General features: G+C 42.5%; 1 long non-coding RNA gene across 2 annotated transcripts; it reads left to right on the top strand.

The window, feature by feature from the left end:
- Positions 1–9,053: 9,053 nt before the first annotated feature.
- LOC112250672 lies at positions 9,054–15,840 on the top strand. 2 transcript variants are annotated; one of them, XR_006083432.1, is made up of 4 exons: positions 9,054–9,880; positions 10,001–10,105; positions 11,251–11,382; positions 13,087–15,840. It is a non-coding gene; the product is annotated as an uncharacterized LOC112250672 (long non-coding RNA). The 2 variants fall into 2 exon arrangements; XR_002953564.2 differs by having other exon boundaries at positions 9,054–10,105.
- Positions 15,841–19,768: the final 3,928 nt, after the last annotated feature.

Raw genomic sequence — 19,768 nt, 5'->3', positions numbered from 1 at the left:
CCCTTTTCCATCCACTCGGCCCGTTCCCTCCCTTTTCCATCCACTCACATCGGCCCGTTCCCTCCTTTTTCATCCACTCACATCGGCCCACTCCCTCCCTTTTCCATCCACTCGGCCCGTTCCCTCCCTTTTCCATTCACTCGGCCCACTCCCTCCCTTTTTCATCCACTCACATCGGCCCACTCCCTCCCTTTTCCATCCACTCGGCCCGTTCCCTCACTTTTCCATCCACTCACATCGGCCCGTTCCCTCCTTTTTCATCCACTCACATCGGCCCACTCCCTCCCTTTTCCATCCACTCGGCCCGTTCCCTCCCTTTTCCATTCACTCGGCCCACTCCCTCCCTTTTTCATCCACTCACATCGGCCCACTCCCTCCCTTTTCCATCCACTCGGCCCGTTCCCTCCCTTTTCCATTCACTCGGCCCACTCCCTCCCTTTTTCATCCACTCACATTCCCTCCCTTTTCCATCCACTCGGCCCGTTCCCTCCCTTTTCCATTCACTCGGCCCACTCCCTCCATTTTCCATCCACTCACATCGGCCCACTCCCTCCATTTTCCATCCACTCACATCGGCCCACTCCCTCCATTTTCCATCCACTCACATCGGTTAGGTTCTTAGTTCCATCCTCACGGAACGATAATATCTGTTATGACCAATGGTGGGGTCGTTACCAAAAAAAGGTTATATATTACCTAACACAAGTAGCCCAATAATGACAGACACAAGCATTTCCTGTACTACATTCCCAGCTACAAGCTTGTTCAGCTCTCCCTGGGGTACAGCCTGTTCTCCTGATTGATTAAAATCCAGCCTTGGTTGTTTGGATGAGGTTGGCTTACAGTCATCTTCAGCAGCAGTGGTCAGGCCTCCGGGGTCTTTTGCTGCGAGTTTTGTCTTGGCCTGTTTCTTTTCCAGGTGCTTCAAGTGATTTGAAGTTGCGTTTTCAGCAGTGGAGAGGTGTTTCTCGCCTTGGCACAGTTTACGTTTGACAGTTATATTCTTATAATTTTGTCCTCCTACCTAATCAATGTAATGGGAGTACTTCCACGCTGGGGAACTCTATGTTTAAGACACTTCTGTCATTTTTTCATCTCCCTGACTTAAGCAGTTAGTCGTTAGTGCATGCGAAACTGGAATTTGGTGAGAGGATGTCAGACTCAGGATAAAAACAATTAGAATCTGGGACGGGGATTTTGAAATATTGCGCCCACAGAGGGAAGGAATAATAATCATCTGAGATGTTTATTTTGGATCAAAAACTGTAAAAGGAAAGGAATGATATAAAAAGTAACTAAAGTAACAACGACCTATCTTTGATCAGTTGTAATATTATTACTCAAATCGAACAGCACTCCGTTAGATTACTCGTTCCCACCAAAAAAAAGTAATCTTATTGTAATGCGTTACTCCCAACACTGATTACACCTAACACGTTTCACTGCACCTGTTGTTACTTTTATTTTTTGAAAGGGGGATTATGACCACTATTGAAGCTGCTCTTGAGGAATTCTACCACACGATTAGGAAACGGTGGAATAAAGGCCTGGCTTTGCAAATGTACATCAAAGGCCTTTTGTTGTCGTTCGTCGGTCCTAATTATTGTGGACATTGTTGCTGTATTGATTTCCCCCCAAGCCACTGTACTTGTAGAGTCTTTGGTTCAGGACCGAAGAAGCCTAATAGAATGTCGTTCAATGGAAATGGCAGAACGTTTCAGGCTGCCATCAGGGTATTTCTAAAGTTCACAACAAATAATACTTTCAATCAATTTAGAGACCTAAATGTGTGAAATATACCAATTGGGAGCGGAACATAGAGCGAATGGCATTCGCTAATGGCGTTACAATCATGCACGATGTGGCTTCAATGACACCTGAGATACTTCTGTTCAAAGGGACTAGATACCAGCTGATCTCTTTTCTGTCTGATGTTGAATCCATTTCGACAAATTCTTTTCCATTCCTGTTGTACCTGTGCTATTTCCCCTTTTGTTTTACTCCTTTGGCATAGTTTAGGGGTTGATAATATTTCGAAAAGGACAATTCAACTATTCAAAGAAAGGAACACATGTTCACACTGTTGCCTGTTGATAGAACCAAATTCATTGGAAAACAGCAAGGGACATACTGTTTGTTACGTTCTCTTTGAAGGGATAGAGGAAAGTAATTTGACGCGAAGAGCGGTAACATGGAAGATGTTCACTAGCGCTCCTCTGTAACGAGTAAATACAGTGTCGCTAATCCTTTGCAAAGATATTTAATATATCCTCTTGCAAAACCATTACATGGTGCTAAGTACTAAATCAAGCCGGGCGAGGGGGAGAGAAACGATAAAAGGGGACAATTTGAACTTACTATCATGCTTTCTGACAACGTATAAAGCATAGCAGTTTAATCTGCATGAGAACTATGCACTGATGAAATATATATCCATAAAGTATATTTACACATATTATCCATGTATATGTGTATGTATATTTGAAATGGTGAACTTTGGTATCTACTTTGTTAAATTCAGCCTTTGCCTTCTTTTATGATCAATTCTTTTGTTTCGAGATCCCAGCTCAAGGACTGAACTAGTTATATGAAAATCAAAAAGAAATCAAAACAAACCAGCATATTACATGACATATGAAAAAGATCAAATGTAGTGCCTGTGAAAACTGTATATTGCTCTTCTGAATACAATAATTGTTTGTAATTGTTTAAATCTCTGAACACCAGTAGCCTTTGCTGTCTGTCAGACCCCTCTGATTATAGCTAATGTAAAATAACCATAAATATATAACTGCATGATCTTCCATAATCGCCTAGTAAGATGTTATGAATACAACTAAAAAAAAATCGACAAAAATCTGAATGCTATGTCTTTCTTTTTTTCCCTTCCTGTTACTTCTACGCCCTTTGACCCCTTCTCTTTCTCACCACTCCCTACAAATTACATGTTTTCTTTATTTCTACACTTTGATTGTATTGAACCATCCTGACTCCATCCTCATCCGACAGAGTTTTTTGGAGGGTATTTGGTCTCTGGTGTTAGGTTGTGTTTTTGTTGGACTCCCTCCAATCAATCTCATTGACTTTAGCGATGGTTGTGGTACCATGATGACTGGGCCCCTGCACTCCTATACCGACTGACCATCGGCACTCCGCTCTCTCTCTCTCTGCTCTTCTCAAGTATAGGAGTACCATTGATGAGAACCATGAGAAGCGCAGCAGCTCCAGTGTGAATCTCCCTTAAAGGCCCTTCCTACTGGGGGGGGAATCAATGGCCGCAGTCATTTCTGCTCTGTTCGGCACTATCGACGACAGAATCCCTCATTGAGCTGCCGGGAGCCCCGAAGTTGGGCTTTCTGAGAGAGGCCTGCTCAGGCTCCCAGGGTAGCACTTCAAAAGAGCTGTGAAACAGTGCGAAGGTGAATGGGTAAGGTCCATAAAGACGGCTTCACACACCTAAGAGACTCTCAGCTAAACAATGCTAAGCCCCAATCCTGTTAGCTCGATTGGCTCATCTAACTCACCCGGGGATAGACTTCCCAATGTCTTAAAGCCCCATGTTCCAAACTGGTCAGCCCGTCAATGTGGGAAGCGGCTATCTTTGAAACCGAAATTGAGGCAGTAGGCGATTTCAATCAGACGTGACTTACTTTCATAATAAAAGTGGAGCTTAGTAGACTAGTGTTTCACTTTTTGGATGTCAAACTAGGAAGTTGAACTGCTGTAGATACTTGTTCATATGGTGTGTTAGTGAATATGGCAACTTCCCCCAGCCTTCAGTCTCAAATCTCCACCATGGTCAAGCTAGTCGTAACGAAGACAATCTTGACAAAAGTCAGCTTGAGAGAAACTGAGTGACCGAGGGAGGAGATCAGTGAACTCCTGGTTCAGTCTGAGTCACACATCCCCATCACGGAGTCTCCATTATCCCAGAATCCTCCATTATCCCAGAATCCTCCATTATCCCAGAATCCCATCACTGCCTCCCCGCGTCCTCATAAACCACCATCAGACGTTTTATGATTCAACAGATAAGTGAAACTGACTAGAACCTTGTGCCTCTACTATACTTTTATGGAACAGAAGACGATAAACCACTAAGCACCTTTTGTTTGTTGGATGTTACTAGCTCCATTGTTGTTTGACTGTCATTGTATCCATCCTATGTTAAGATGGGAGTTGTTGTTACCACTCAGTTGTCCTGGGAACGCTTTGTGTGACTGTTTTTCCGTTTCCCTTTCTACTGTTGTTTCTTGTCAAACTGGTGTAGAATCATCCCTCTCGGCCCGTTAGTGAAACCATCACATCCACGCAGACTCAATTACTGGAAGCAAGATGTGCATTTCCTATGCAACAACAACAAAAACATGAAATAAAGACGCTAATGCCGTATTTCAGTGGCCTTGTTACTTATTTCACAAATGCACTGATTGTGATGGTCTGTAACTTGTCAGGTGTTTGTGCGAAACTGCTACTATTCACTCATTGAGATATTAAAGCGATGGAAAGGATCACAGACAGACAAAAATGATTAATTCAGGCTGAAGTGCAGAGTAATGAAAGGTAGTTCAAACATAAACAGTATCACGCCTCTCTGACAAATTCAGAACTTCACAGTGTGGTAAAATGAGTCTGCTTGATCACAACTTGCTTTCTATCGCAATTGTGTGAGGGATCACCTGATGTTTGGTGGATATGTGCAGTATTAAAGGGCCTCTATGACTAATCCCAGCACTTAGTGGTTTGAAGTGCTGATGCCAGCTGTCTGAGGGGAGATGAAGCCTGCGCTCTGTTGAACGCTGCATGGCTGCTTCATACTGGTGTCTTACTCTCACGCCTCATTTCAGCCACAAGTGTTTCTTGGCTCGATCTCACTTTGGTGGTTAACCCCCCGAAAAAAAATGCTAAAGAATTGCACATGTGCGTAGTGATGGCATGAACTCTTTGACACACTCCTACTTTAAATCCCTTACTGTGCTTTTTTCTCCCACGTTGGTTAACCACTTGAATAAATGTCCTGGTATGGTGAGGTGAAACTTTTTCTATTGTTAGATAACCGTGAAGGAACACATTGTAATTCAAGTAGGTGATTACACAGTGTTAATACATAAACTACCCAATGTCGAAAGGCTCATTTTATCAGAGGGTTTCAAGAAACACCAACAATGTCCACTATGGGCACTCATGAGTATCAAAAAGGTCCCCGAATCTTAAACATCGTTGGACAGAAAAGGGCACACCTCTCCACCACACCCATAAGCAAAAGGTTGTGAATTTAGTTGAAGGTTTGGTAACCTAAAACTGAGGATTGTGTAGGATTTCGTTGATACAGCACATGCATTTTTGTCGTGATACAGTGCATCAGCTATTATATAGTATAAGACTACAGATTGTCTGTCTTAAGAGATTCAGGAAGTTGATGGAAATATTTTGTACTAAGATCAAAGATGGAGAATAAATTAACATAGTTCACTCAGGCCTTTTACCATTGAAAAAAAATGGTACATTCTGATCTACTCAGCTGGGTGTGTCTCCCATAGCCACCATTGCAATAGGAGCTGGGTCTGGTCTACTTAGTTCATTCACTTTCATTGAACTAGAAAAAGACAGTGAGTCTCTGCTAACCTCTAATTTTTTAATATTTTTTTTACAGCTATAAGACTCCTGAAATCGTCAGGAAAGTATCATTTTGTTGTTGTCTATGGCCATCTACTTTAAGTGCTGCCTGTCTTCACAGTAGCCTACTTGGTGTGTGAACTCTTGACTCCTATTGCCTTGCAGATGATTGTTGACACATCAACCAGGATTAAGGGGCAGGGCGATTTGTGACTGTTGTTTTGGTAATCAGTGCCTGTTTTTTTTTTTTTTTGGGGGGGGGGGGTTTCTCCTCTTTTCTGGGTATATAACCAGGTTCTCACGTTCCCGGGGAAGGCTTACCCGCTCAAAGATCTCTCCTTCACGGTTGACAACTTCACGGTGTCCCCCCTCCCAGAGTGCAAAGAAACTTGGCGTGATCCTGGACAACACCTTGTCGTTCACTGCAAACATCAAAGCATTGACTCCCTCCTTTTATTTATTTTTATTTCACCTTTATTTAACCAGGTAGGCCTGTTGAGAACAAGTTCTAATTTACAACTGCGACCTGGCCGAGATAAAGCAAAGCAGTGCGGCAAAAACAACAACACAGAGTTATACATGGGATAAACAAACGTACAATCAATAACACAATAGAAAAATCTGTATGCAGTGTGTGCAAATGAAGTAAGGAAGGAGGTAAGGCAACAAATAGGCCAATAGTGGCGAAGTAATTACAATTTAGCAATTTACACTGGAGTGATACATGTGCAGATGAGGATGGGCAAGTAGAAATACTGGTGTGCAAAAGAGCACAAAAACAAGTATGGGGATGAGGTAGGTAGTTGGTTGGATGGGCTATTTACAGATGGGCTGTGTGCAGCTGCAGCGACCGGTAAGCTGTTCTGACAGCTGATGCTTAAAGTTAGTAAGGGAGATATAAGTCTCCAACTTCAGTGATTTTGCAATTCGGTCCAGTCATTGGCAGCAGAGAATTGGAAGGAAAGGCGGTCAAATGAGGTATTGGCTTTGGGGATGACAAGTGAAATATACCTGCATGCTACGGGTGGGTGTTGCTATGGTGTCCAGTGAGCTGAGATAAGGCGGAGCTTTACCTAGCAAAGACTTATAGAAACGGATGGCACTGTGATAGACTGCATCCGATAGACTGCAAAGCTGTTGGCCGGGGTTGGGGTAGCCAGGTGGAAAGCATGGCCAGCCGTAGAGAAATGCTTATTGAAATTCTCGATTATCGTGTTCCTGCTCCTGCAATGCTCATGCTCTGCAACATAAATAGAGTACGACCTTTCCTCACACAGGAGGTGGCGCAGGTCCTAATCCAAGCACTTGGCCTCTCCCGTTTGGACTATTGTAACTCGATTTTGGCTGGGCTCCCCGCTTGTGCCATCAAACCCCTGCGACTTATCCAGAACGCTGCTGCCTGCCTGCTGTTCAACCTTCCCACGCTCTCCCATGTCTCCCCGCTCCTCCACTCACTCCACTGACTTTCAGTCGAAGCTCACATCCTCTACAAAACCATTGTACTTGCCCCTATACCTTCAGGCTATGCTCAAACCCTACACCCCAACCCAAGCACTTCATTCTTGGCCCTCCCAGCTGCCTCTCCACTCAGTCCAAGCTCTTCTCTGTCCTGGCACCACAATGGTGGAACCAGCTTCCCCCTGAAGCTAGGACAGCAAAGTCCCTGCCCATCTTCCAAAAACATCTGAAACCCTACCTCTTCATAGAGTATTTTAAATAATCTCACAGTCCCGCCCCATAGTACTTTCTATGCTTATGATATGTGGTTATCCCACCTAGCTATCTTAAGATGAATGCACTAACTAAGTCGCTCTGGATAAGAGCATCTGCTAAATGATTAAAATGTCAAATGTGAGAATTATTCTTCCTATTTTAAAGGTGGCAGTGCGGCATGGTGAAGTCTGACGAGTGTTTTACATATATTTCCACACTATGAGGTTGAAATAATACTGTGAAATTGTAAAACATTATGAAAAGGGCGTTATCACTAAAAGGGCTGTTTGAAAAGACTGTTTTGGTGGGATGGAGTTTTGGCCTGCCTGGTGACATCACCATGTGGTAAATTAGTTAATAGATCAATAAGAAAGAGAGTTCCAAACAAACAGTTTTCCCTTCCCCATTCAGACCTCCCAGACAGTCCTTTTACTCTTTGCTAATAAGCTATTTTTGTTTATTTTTAACCATTTTAATTGAAAATAATCCCAGTAAACTACTTAATTGTCACCCAAAAAGAATGTAATATTGAGATAAAACAGCTGCATTGGGCATTTACGTAATCTGTCTGGTTCTGGACCTGCTTTGTCATGAACTTCACTTGATTGCCAATTATGCTAACTGTGTCAACCTCTTAGGACGTCAACCCTGAGGAGTGCAGTCTCTCTCTCTCTCCCTCTCTCCCTCTCTCTCTATCTCTCTCTCTCTATCTCTCCGTAGGCACTTTCTCAGAGACGCGGTGCGGTGGGGAGTGAACTTGGATTCTCCTGGGGGAGCAGTGCAGACTAAGCGTTGGGTTTCAGGACGAGAGACAATCCTGAGACGAAACCGCAAGAGGTGCTGTGAATAATTCACCAGTAACAAAGGGCATCACGTTTCCCCCCCACGGTGACCTCACACGCCCCCTCCCAGAAGTGCCTGTAAGTAAGCATTTCACTGTAGGTCTAAACCTGTTGTTTATGTGACAAATAACATTTGATTTGATTCGACAAAAGGTCAGAGGTCATGTTTCCTGTTTGAAGACTTTGGAAATGCTTCCTTTCTCCCTTTGTTCCTTTATTCCTTCCTTCCTTCCTTCTTTACTACCTAAAAGTAATCTCTTAAGCCTGGCATGGATACACACACAGACTCTTTCACAAGTCCCATAGTGACAGATCTGCAGCACCATCAAGGATCGAAGGACAGATGGATCCCTTTTCAAGGAAAGTTTTAGCCCACACTTTACAAACTCTATCAATAGAAAAAATAATTTATGGATTCCATTGACTGATAGTCAGTCACTTGAGTTAGGAGCCAGATGCAGAGCAATCCCTCATTAAAACATAGATCATAAATTGAGGAGGATCTGGAGGGGGCTAATCTGGGATGTAAAGCCCTCCTGGCAAAATGATAATTAATTTCCCTTCGTTTGCTTAGCCGATCTCACACAGAGACAAAGCCTCTCCAATGTGGGCATGACTTGTGGCAAGGTTTTTAATTCTTTAACAAACCGCTTAGAGACTAGATCCACACCTACTGTAGCTAAATGAGTTGTTAAAACATATTTTCTTTAGATTGATTTATTTGAAAGGCTTAGTAAACGGCACCTGTGTCCTTCTATATCCGTGTATATAGCCAAGTTATCATTACTCATTGTGTATTTATTCCTTGTATTATTATGTGTTCTATATGGTTCTCTCTGCATTGTTGGGAAGGGCCGTAAGTAAGCATTTCACTGTTAGTCTACACCTGTTGTTTACGAAGCATGTGACAAATCAAATTTGATTTGATATCCCCATTGCCTCTACATTGAGATTGGCTTGACCATTACTTTAGTTCCATGGCATCAAATGTTTCTCGAGGTTGGACTTTTTCTTAGCATATTTGTGATGTATGTGTCTACAACGTGGTCTCAGGGAAATTCGTATTATTCTGTACGAAAACCTGTGACACCTTTTGGTATGATAGATGAAGTCACATTATGAATGGAATAGCGGTTGTACAATATCATACGAATTATAGGACATATAGTATGATATGTCTTACCCAGTCATACAATAGCATACGAATTGGATGAAGTACCTTATCATATGTAGAGTATTATACGTCTTTCTCTGAGACCAGGTTGTGCTGTAACAACAAAGGAGAATTAAAGCCAATTTAAGCTTGATCTGTTTATGAGGACGGAGGCTTCGTATGGAGGGTGTGATGCAATTGAGGAGTCTCCCCGGAGACATGCAGATGGCCAAATCAGGCTCCGTACCGCATCTCCGCGCGCCTCTCAAATGTTGTAACAATGCGGGGGGCTCCATATTAGCTCCACATTGACATGATTGGTTAATGGTAGGTGGGGGCGTCCTGTATAAACATCCTGTACAAATACACATGTACTTCTTTGACGAATACTTCACAATAGCTCTGCTCCGCTAAGCGCAAGAAGTATGAGAGCCCTGAAATCTGCGTAGGCTACATCGCAGTAAATAACGTACGGGCACTTCAGACGTCGATTGATCATGCAAAGCCTTTTACGTGGAGAATTTACGTTGGTGGTTAGGGGAATTAACGAGAAAATGTAAGGATAATTTATGTCAAAGGTTAGGAGAACTAAAACGACAAAAGTTGAGGAGAATTTACGTAGCAGGTTAGGTGAAATCGGTTAAATTGAGCTAACATGCTACTGTTGTCCCCGAAGCGACTCAAAGTTTTGGATTGATAGACGTCGCGGATTACGCCCACCCATCCTTCCTGACCAACCTCACTGCTTTAATTCCTGTATAACAACATGACTACACCATTAGTAAGTATCATACATTTTAGAGGTGCTCAGAAATACAGAAATACATAAAGTATGTTTTGTATGGCTCTGAGGCCAGGCTGGTGTCTGTCGGTGAACACACAACAAATAAATAGCCCAAGGGGTCTGAATCATCAGTGTTCCTCATACCCAGCACCTGGTTGGTGATGTGTTCTTACCTCAGGCTAAACTGGGCGTCAGCGTTAACGAACAAACCCCCTCATTAGAGGTCAGACGTTCAGATGTTAGATTTGTGATCAGACATTGTTCAGGTATTGTTCAGAAGTCAAGAGTTGTGATCAAATGTTGTTTAGGCTTTATTCAGACACGGTTCAGGAGTTGATCAGACGTTGTTCAGTCATTGTTCAAACCTATGTGTTGTGATATCAGACGTTGTTCAGTTGTGGGGCATAGAGATCCTATAATTCACAGTGATTCTATTTGTAATTTAATGTGATGGGGGCCTGTTTTAAACCTGCACATTCCAACGCCTCTGACTAAGTGGTGCTACAGTACAGTCACTCATTTGCCTTTCACTGAGTGTAATCAGAGCATGAGATTACAATCCCATAGAGTAATCAGAGGAGAGTTTGAACGCCATATAATTGTATTACCACAATAGGCCATCAGTGTAGGCCTGAAGTGTAATTATCTAGCTTCTTCCACAACTCAAAACAGATGTTACTTATTATGGCCTGATGAGTTGTTGTGGTCCAATAATCATATAGTTCTCTCTCATAGAGCAGTCCGTTTCAATATGATTTCTAGTGTGGTGGTGTTGGAGGGAAACGGAATACAGAATCTCAACATAAAGGAGTGGGAAAGCGGGGAATGAAAGACATAAATGGTCTGAGAGAGGTTGTAAGGAAGAGATGTGAGGAAAAGCAACTCAGTGGTTCCATTTTACTTTATTTGACTGCTGTGGTGGTATCTCCTGGCATTAAAAGGTTTTAACAGCTTGTGTCACGACAGGACAGACATAGACCCTTGTGTTATGGGGCCATTGCAGTGTGTGTGCTTGTGTGTACATGTATCGCACGTGTGTGTGTGTGTGTGTGTGGGTGGAGGGGAGAGCTACACCGGGGTTGCACGGTTTTTAATTATCGGATGTAAAGCGTCTGTAATTCCACCTGTGCCTTTTGTTGCAGAGCGCTCCACAAACGAGAGGGATTCCGTCTGTGGCCTGTCCCGCGCGCTCAGGATTACCACGCATCGTTAATCAAAGGCAACGCTGCAGGACCGAGTAGGGACTCTGCGCTGCAGAGAAAAGTTCGCCCCAGGTGATAGCAAGCTCATTATCATATTATCGCCTCAGGCACAACCATTAGAGTGGAAATTGCAGACAAGCGTTTTTTGAGAAACGGGGAGATTCATGCGGAGATCAGAGGAATGACTTGGAACCCCCCCTCGAACCCTCTCTCTCTCTCTCTGGAGTGCTCTGTGTCCTCTGTTTCTCTCTCTTGCTCTATTTCTCTCTCCCAGTTGTCTCTTTTTTTCTTTTCCATTTTCTTCTAGGTTTCTTGTACACTTTTCCAATTATTGAGCTAAGGTGAGCTGTACTGCCCTGGTCTGGTTATGCATCTAGTTGCTAGAACCATGCTGGACATGACAACGTGAACCAGCACAGTACGGTTTGGGTCAGCACAATATTGTGAAAAGGGTATATTGTTACTCTCTCACGCCCCCTTTTTAGTCTTTTTGTGTCCTTGATTTATTCTACTTCTGTTTGGTTCAATTCCAACAAAATGTGCTTTATTGGCACAACCGGTGATACGCTTCATCTCAGTACATTTGACATTCAGTCATTTAGCAGACTTTCTTATCCAGAGTGACTTACAGTAGTGTATACATTTCAGTACACTGTAACGGAAAACTGTAAATTCTACTGTAATTTGGGGCATTATCAACAGCAAAATACCTATTTTTGCTGCAGTATACTGTAAATGATGGTGCATTGTGAGAAAATGTTGTGGGCGGGGCAAATAATTGCTGTATTTCGATTGGTACTGTAATTCCACCCCACAGAATACCATAGATACCATAGATTTGGAGCGCCCAAAAACCGTTTGACCACTAGTGGGTGCATGGTATTGTTGTTTCTGCCCCATTAACTTATTTTCAGGCGTGCCTTGTAAAAGGCTATTTTTAGTTGCACCCGTGATTGAGAATACTGTACCAATGTAACTCCTATGTGGTTGTAGTGCCCCATCAGTTTGTATAGGGGACAGATTGGAGTGGCAGCAAGTCTTAACCCTTAAATGGTTGAGCATTTTATCATGTCCTTTTGGTCTGTTTTACCCTGTAGTCACTGCCAGTTTGGAAGCCTTTGTTAAGGCCTCTAGAAGTGCAACTGACATAAAACACCAAATATTCATGAATATATAGTAATGTGTAAACACTTTACCTAGCAGCCAACCTGCTTTCACCAATCCCTTGTAATTACAGTAAAATACTGTGAAATACAAACTCATTTCCATTAAAGAATGGTTGTTATAAAAAAAAAATTGGGCCCACGCTGCAGACCTCTACATCGGTCAGTTAATACAGGACTATTAAAGGCCCAGTGCACTACTGTACATGATTTCATCTGTGTTATTTCATTGTTATGATGTCTTCACTATTATTCTACAATGTAGAAACAAGTAAAAATAAAGAAAAACCTTGAATGAGTAGGTGTGTCCAAACTTTTGACTGGTACTGCATATATTTTTCAATTCAGATTCAATTCAGGGGGTGCTGCAGTACCCTCAGTACCCCTACCTCCCATGTTCAATCATCCATGAATTTATTCCGATTATGGTTAGCATTTACTTCTTTACAGTATAATAGTCCATTTTATAATATCGTACTGTGTGTTATTACACAGTACTTGCTTTGATACCGTATTTATATTACAGTGTGTATATATCAAAATGTATGCAGTTTAATGCAATATCACATGTTCTCACTGCCTGTCTCTTTTTAAACTGTGGGCTTTATTGCAGTGGCAGTTTTCGTGAAGAAGTCCAGCCTACAACAGCCTATGGATACACTGGATTTGACGCCCTTGCGTGACATGTGAGATGCATTTCCAGACTTTGCATCTTAACTGGAACTTCCAGCGAATCCCCTCAGTGAGATAACTATGGCCCCTGTCCCCAAAATGAGCATTGTGTGGTTTGGCCCGCCCCTTGGACCTTGTGGCCTCATCCATTCAAGTTGGGGGGGGGATACCCCACAGTGATGGAAGGCCCTGGCCACGCCTGGACCACTAATGAACGGGCAATTAGAGAGGAGACCTATTGCTCCTGGTGTAAACAAAGAAATTAACATTAATCAAAGACTAGGACTGGGTGGGGTGTGTGTGTGTGTGCATGCTCTTGTCGTGTGTGTGGCAGGGGGCTATGACACAGGCGCTGGTCACATCAGGGGCCAGCGGTCAGACCGACACGTTGAATAGCAATGAGAAGCTTAGGAGAGGCCAGCGCCCAGCTTGAAACCCTTTAATTGCTATTAGTGTTTTTGGAAAGAGGGAGAAGATCAATAGCTGACCCAGCACGTAACAACATAGAGTCTGTGTCGACAATGGGACCCTATTCCTTATGTAGTGCATTACTTTTGACCAGGACCCAAAGGGTATCCCATAGGGCTCTGGTTAAAAGTAGTGCACTATATAGGTAGTAGGGTGCCATGTGGGACTTAGACAGACTGGGAGGGGTGATGACTGGACACGCTAGCAGGTGCAGAGAGACAGAGAACATGGGCTTTGAACTGCTGCACCGCAGTTTAAAACCAATCATCTCATGGCTTGTACAACGTGCGCAATAATCGTTTCAGAACTCACTCAGACGTTTTTATCTGAGGCCTGAGCGAATGAGTAGAAAAAATGTAACATTTTGGCCCAAAGTTGCTTTTATGACCGGGATTGCTGTTATATTTCATGCTCATTCTTGGTGCGTTCGTGAGGCTCCATCTGTATGTAATGTAGAAAGTGGTGCTATTAAAAGATCTCCTATAGAGATGATCAGAGGGGTGGAGGAGGTGGGAGAGAAGGATGGGGTAGTTTCCCTTCACTGTGTTCTTGGGATGACCAACATCATGATTGTGGCCTACACACACATGTGGGCATACACACCAACACACATGCGCGTACACACATACACATCACCTCTCTTACTTTTGTGTCACATTGGAGTCGGGTTCAAGTATGACTGACTAGTTCCTAGAGTTCAGGTTCAGTGAGTTCTCTATGTGGCGTCTCCGGTTATAACTCACCAATAGGTGGCTTTTTAAAATACCTTCAGACACTGCAAAGAGTAGTGTTTCAAACGAATGACAAGGTGGACACTTTGAGAAGAAAAAAAAGGGGTGAAAAGGGGAAAAAAGGAGAAAAAAAATCACACTTTTCAATCTTACCCTTGCTCCTTCAAACAACGAGCCGAGTATGAAAAGTCCTCGTCTTTAACTTTAAGACAAGTCTTAGTTAAATAGGAATTATTTCCCCCTGGTGTAGCCTATACGTCTGACATTTACACTTTGGGTCAATGTGTCCCAGAGGGGCATAATTCAGTCCACTGTGTGTGCGTGCATATGTTTGCCTATGCGTGCGTGTGTGTCTGTGTGCGCGCTCACTGCCCATGCCTCCTGTGGCTAGCCCTCAATATGATTTATGGCTAGCTGACTCACTAACCGCCAGACTCACTGAGGTACTGTGTACTGTGCCGTTTAGCCTAGTGTGGAGTGGAGTCACTGCATGTGTAATGTGGACTGTATGTGTAGTGTGTGTGTGTGTATGTGTGTGCGTGTTTCTATGGTGTATTTGTCATATTTTCATTTGTGATTAGGGATATGTATTTTGTCTGTAGGTAGTTTTTTATCTACGGTGTATTTTAGTATGTATCTAGAGTGTTAGTGTGTATAAAACATGTATTAAGGTGTGTCTAGAGTGAAGTAAGCATATGTGTATTTAGTGTGTGTATAGAGTGTATTGTGTATCTAGGGTGTTTTAGTGTATCTAATATGTATTTCATGTATTAAAAGCCTCAGCTAGCTGGCCAGTGTTCAGAGGCTGTTCCACCAGGGAAGGAAAGTGGGCAGTGTGGTTTGAGAGAACTGTCTGCTTTCTATGATCTGAACAGCAGGAGAGAGCCAGTGTGGTCACCCAGCCAGCAAATAAGGTTCCGCGAACCCTATGTTTCTTAGAGCTTGGTGAGAGCGTGTATGTGCTATGGTTATTTTGCATACAACCTTCCATAACGTTCTGGGAATGGTGCAGGATAGTTTCTTTGTGTTTGGAACATTCTCAGCACATTTTAAGGAACTTGACAAAATAATGGTATTTTCTTGGTACAGTATTTCATTACTTTAACCGAGTGTTTCCTAAAAGTTCAAACATTGTTACATTTAATGACATTTTTGGTCATATTCTACGAACGTTCTCCAAGTGGTTTGACACTGGAATAGTTTAGAGAATGTTAAGAAACAACATTTTTCTGTGGGAATTTCAGTACTTAAGCATAATGTTTTCTCATGGTTCTATTCATATTCTCACTTTCTATAAAAAAATACAAGAAAACAGTAGTAAAGTTCAAAGAACACTGTTTAGAATGATATTTAAAAACATACATTCCATCCCAGAGGCCGGTGACGACGCGCAGCTGGAGCCGCGCGTCGGTGGGGAGGGGTACTGACACGACTTCTGCCGAAGTCGATGCCTCTCCTTGTTCGGGCAGTGCTTGGCGGTCGACGTCACCGGTCTTCTAGCCATCATTGATCCATTTTTAATTTTCCATTGGTTTTGTCTTGTCTTGTCTTCCTACACACCTGGTTCCAATCCCATTCATTATTATGTTGTGTATTTAACCATCTGTTTCCCCTCATGTCCTTGTCAGAGATTGTTTGTTTGTGTAGTTTGTATTGGTGCGCGTCGGGTCCTCGTACCCACTTTATTTTGATTAGGTATCATGGTTTTGGAGCTGTGTTTTTAAGTTATTAAACTACTCCATTATACCATGTTCGATTCTCCTGCGCCTGACTTCCCTGCCACCTACACACACGTCGATGACATGGCCGCACCCTCTAACTGGCCACACCTGATCTTAATGAGTGTTTGTTTCCTTTGGAATGGGGCCTGTTTGAATAGACTAAAATAAACAGCTCTGTATGTGTTAAAAACACAGCATGTTAGCTCCATCCTGGTGGCACAGTGGACTAATTCCATGGATAGAGAACAGAAGCTCATGAGTACGAATCTCACTGACGCTGTGCCACAAGAAAAAAATACATTTTATAATGTGCCCTGTCTGTTTGGAGTTCAAAACAGTTAACTTGAACTAAGCTAGCAGTGTTATTGAAACATTCCAGTGAAAGTTTTAAGGAAGTTATTAAAAAACCTATAATTTCATTTCTCAGAACGTTAATAAAAACTCCCAGGAAAACTTTCAGGGAACCATAGTAAAACGTTCTCAGAACCTCCCTGCAACTTAAAAATGTATGTTCCCAGAACAGGTAAAATGTTCACTTCGTTCAAAGGAAGAAAACATGTTTCTAAATTTTACTGCTCAGGAAACTTATGGCTTCGTTCCCAGAACCAATGTGAAGCCAAAAACGTACGTTCCTACAACTTCCAAGGAACATAATGTGCTAGCGGGGCACAGAGTGTAGGTGGGAGGGAAGAAGTGGAATGGGAGTGAGCGAGAGGGAAAGGAAGGGTGTGTGTCTGCCCGTGTGTGCGTGAGTATCTGCGTGTCTGAGAGAGCAGGAGAAAGTGTGAGGAGAGAGAGCATGTCCAACATACACTGTGCATTTCACCGAGTAATCCACATACAAATTCAAACATCAAAACTGTCAATCATGCTTCAATATGGTTACCCATAGAGTTTTACCAGGACTCTGACGAAATGCAGATCATCTCACCGCGACCCAGACACAGTGAAACTCAATGGCAGTCACTCTGGGCCTAAACCGAAGCCGCGGTGTGGGATACAGTGTGTCATTGGCGTGTTGTTTTCTCGTCATGGTCCATGAGCATGGGTTTTTGCATGACATTTACCATTCAGGCTTACTCAGTGTTAATGACACTCCGGAAGCAGAACTTGCCCTTGAACAATTCTCTACTAAACATGGTCCATGCTCTGATAAACATGCTCCGATTGAAGAGATTAAGATTTAAAGATATAGCCAACCCATGGTTCACGCCCGAACTTGCTGAGTTAATTCAGCTAAGGAACAAAACTTGGTCTGAAGCTAGACACACTGGTAACACTGCTAACTGGCTCACCTTCAGACAACTTAAAAATATTTACTGCTTCCATAAAAAAAGGTTTCACTGGAATTATTTCATAAATTCCATTTCTGATCCTCGTAGCGATCCAGCTAACTTTTGGAAGGGTATGACATTTGTAAAAAGAAGCAGACACATTTCTCTGCCCAATGAGGTTCCACTTAACTCCAATACGAAAACAGACAAAACTGAAATAACTGACACGTTTAACCAACATATAGCATCAATAAGGATAACTCTACTTGCTGGTTGGGGTTTTAGGCTGGGTTTCTGTACAGCACTTTGAGATATCAGCTGATGTACGAAGGGCTATATAAATACATTTGATTTGAAAAGACTTCATGATAAAAACCTCATCTCTGATGTACCCGTTTAGTCACAGACTTGCCTGCTACTATAAATGATGACCCATTGTTCTCTCTTCTGCAAGTCATTACTAGGGACGTTCTGGGCGCTCTCTTAGTTATTGATGTAAAAAAATAAATAACTGGGGCAGACATGCTTTTAAGGCTCTCTGATTGTAGAGCCCATGACACATACTTTTTATCTATCCATTCTCTTGGGTATTATTCCTAAAGTGTGGAAAGCGGCCCTTATTCTCCCGCTCCACAAAGATGGTGAACCCTGCGATCGTTATAATTATCAGCCAATTTCAAAACGTTCATGTCTCGCGACAATATTGGATCACTACTGGCTATGAGCGAATGAGTGATGCGCGTTTGGAGCAATACTGGCTTGTAATCCAAGGTTCAGCCAATCGTTCACATAACAACAGAATGCAGCAAGCGCCTGAAGAGAGACGAGACTCAACCGATTTGCTAGTTACAGCATCAGCGCGCGCTCTGGAAAGACAGCGGGAGAGTGGAAAGGCAGTTTGCCAGTTACAACAGCGCGTCCCCTGAACGATAACGAAGAGGTAGGTGAGACGCCTGACCACGGAGACGGGGGTGAGGTGATGAAGCGTACTTCATAAAAAAACAACCGGCATTTGGATAGTTCGAGGTGAGGGAAGTGTGGTGGAACAAGAATGGTTAGAATTGTTAAGTATCTTGCTACAGTAGCTGGATCGAATTCTCCGTTAGCTAGCCAGAGAAATGTTGAGCAACATTAGCAAATTTAGCTGATCAAATAGAGTTTATGGTGTGAAGATTTGCTGGCTAATAAAGTCAGACAGCTAGCTAGCTGACGTTAGTAGCCTAACCAATTCGCTATATTTTTAAACTGGTATACGACTCCTTGTTATAACGTTAGTTGCTTACTGGACCCTGTTAATCTGTGTGAAATGTTAACTACTTAACTAGCAACAAACTAACTAATATCTATGAACTAGTGTTTCCCCTCTACAGTATGTGGTTAATTTTCAGAATGAGAATTAGGTGAAAAGGATGCCTTTACTTGTTAAACAAGTGGATTCAGGGATCAAGTGTAGCTGTAGCTGGGCCTGGTTTAAGCTGGATGCCACTATAGAGGTGAAAGGAACCCCCGCACTTTCCCTCTTTCTCACTTTTTCAATACAGTGGATAAAAAGAGGTATGCCAGGAGTACTCTCTGCCTGAAAGAGATCCATTTTGCCAACAAAGGGTATCATGCTCTGCTGGCACATTGTAGAACAAAGTCCACAGGCAGAAAATGTACAATGTAATAATGTGCAGTGCATCCCAAAGATATTGCTTTTGTTGTGTTGAACTTGACAGTAACACTGAGTGGGGGGGATTATTACATTTTCTACTCGGTGAACATTATTTTTGCACACATGTAGCCTTGTGCACTTGATCGATGTCTACTATAGTGGCCAATAAAATAGAGCAACAATAGAATGCCTGTTTGTTTCATTCTATTTCTTCATTAAGATGTTTTTTTCCTAAGTGCAATATTTAGATGTGGTGAGGTCACAAGCGTTCTATTATAAAGGCTGTCATGGCACACTGCAATATTAGTGTATTGTTTTTTTCTCAAGACTTGAGTGTCATTTAGTAATGTCTAGGCAACAAATAACATTGGTTTGCTTTCCTTACATTTTTTTTTTTAGCTTTGAGTTAGGTTCACATTAACCACTTTTTATTTAACACAGACACTGATCATATAGATCATATTCTTTGTTGTTCAATTAGTGTCACCTTTTTGGACCCTCACCAGTTTGCATCCCTGGTCCTGGAATGACCTCTCTAAAACTTGATTCTTTGGTCCCAAAAGGGGAATTTAGGGCTCTGATAAAAATTTGACCAATGAAAGCTGCACTTGTTTTGATTGATTGTATACACTTCTTCTACTGCTCTTTTGAATGTAACGTCAATTGATTTGAAATGTTGTAACTGTCATTTTGTAGTGATCCTTCTTAAATATGTTGCTCACGTTGCTTGAACTGTTGTGCTCAGGGCACCATTGGAGATTAGACCCAGGTCTCA

The sequence above is a fragment of the Oncorhynchus tshawytscha genome, linkage group LG05 (assembly GCF_018296145.1).
Source record: "Oncorhynchus tshawytscha isolate Ot180627B linkage group LG05, Otsh_v2.0, whole genome shotgun sequence".
In the NCBI taxonomy this organism is placed as follows: domain Eukaryota; kingdom Metazoa; phylum Chordata; class Actinopteri; order Salmoniformes; family Salmonidae; genus Oncorhynchus; species Oncorhynchus tshawytscha.
Note: the sequence above shows the minus strand (reverse complement) of the source record. Positions and strands in the feature narration are given on the sequence as shown.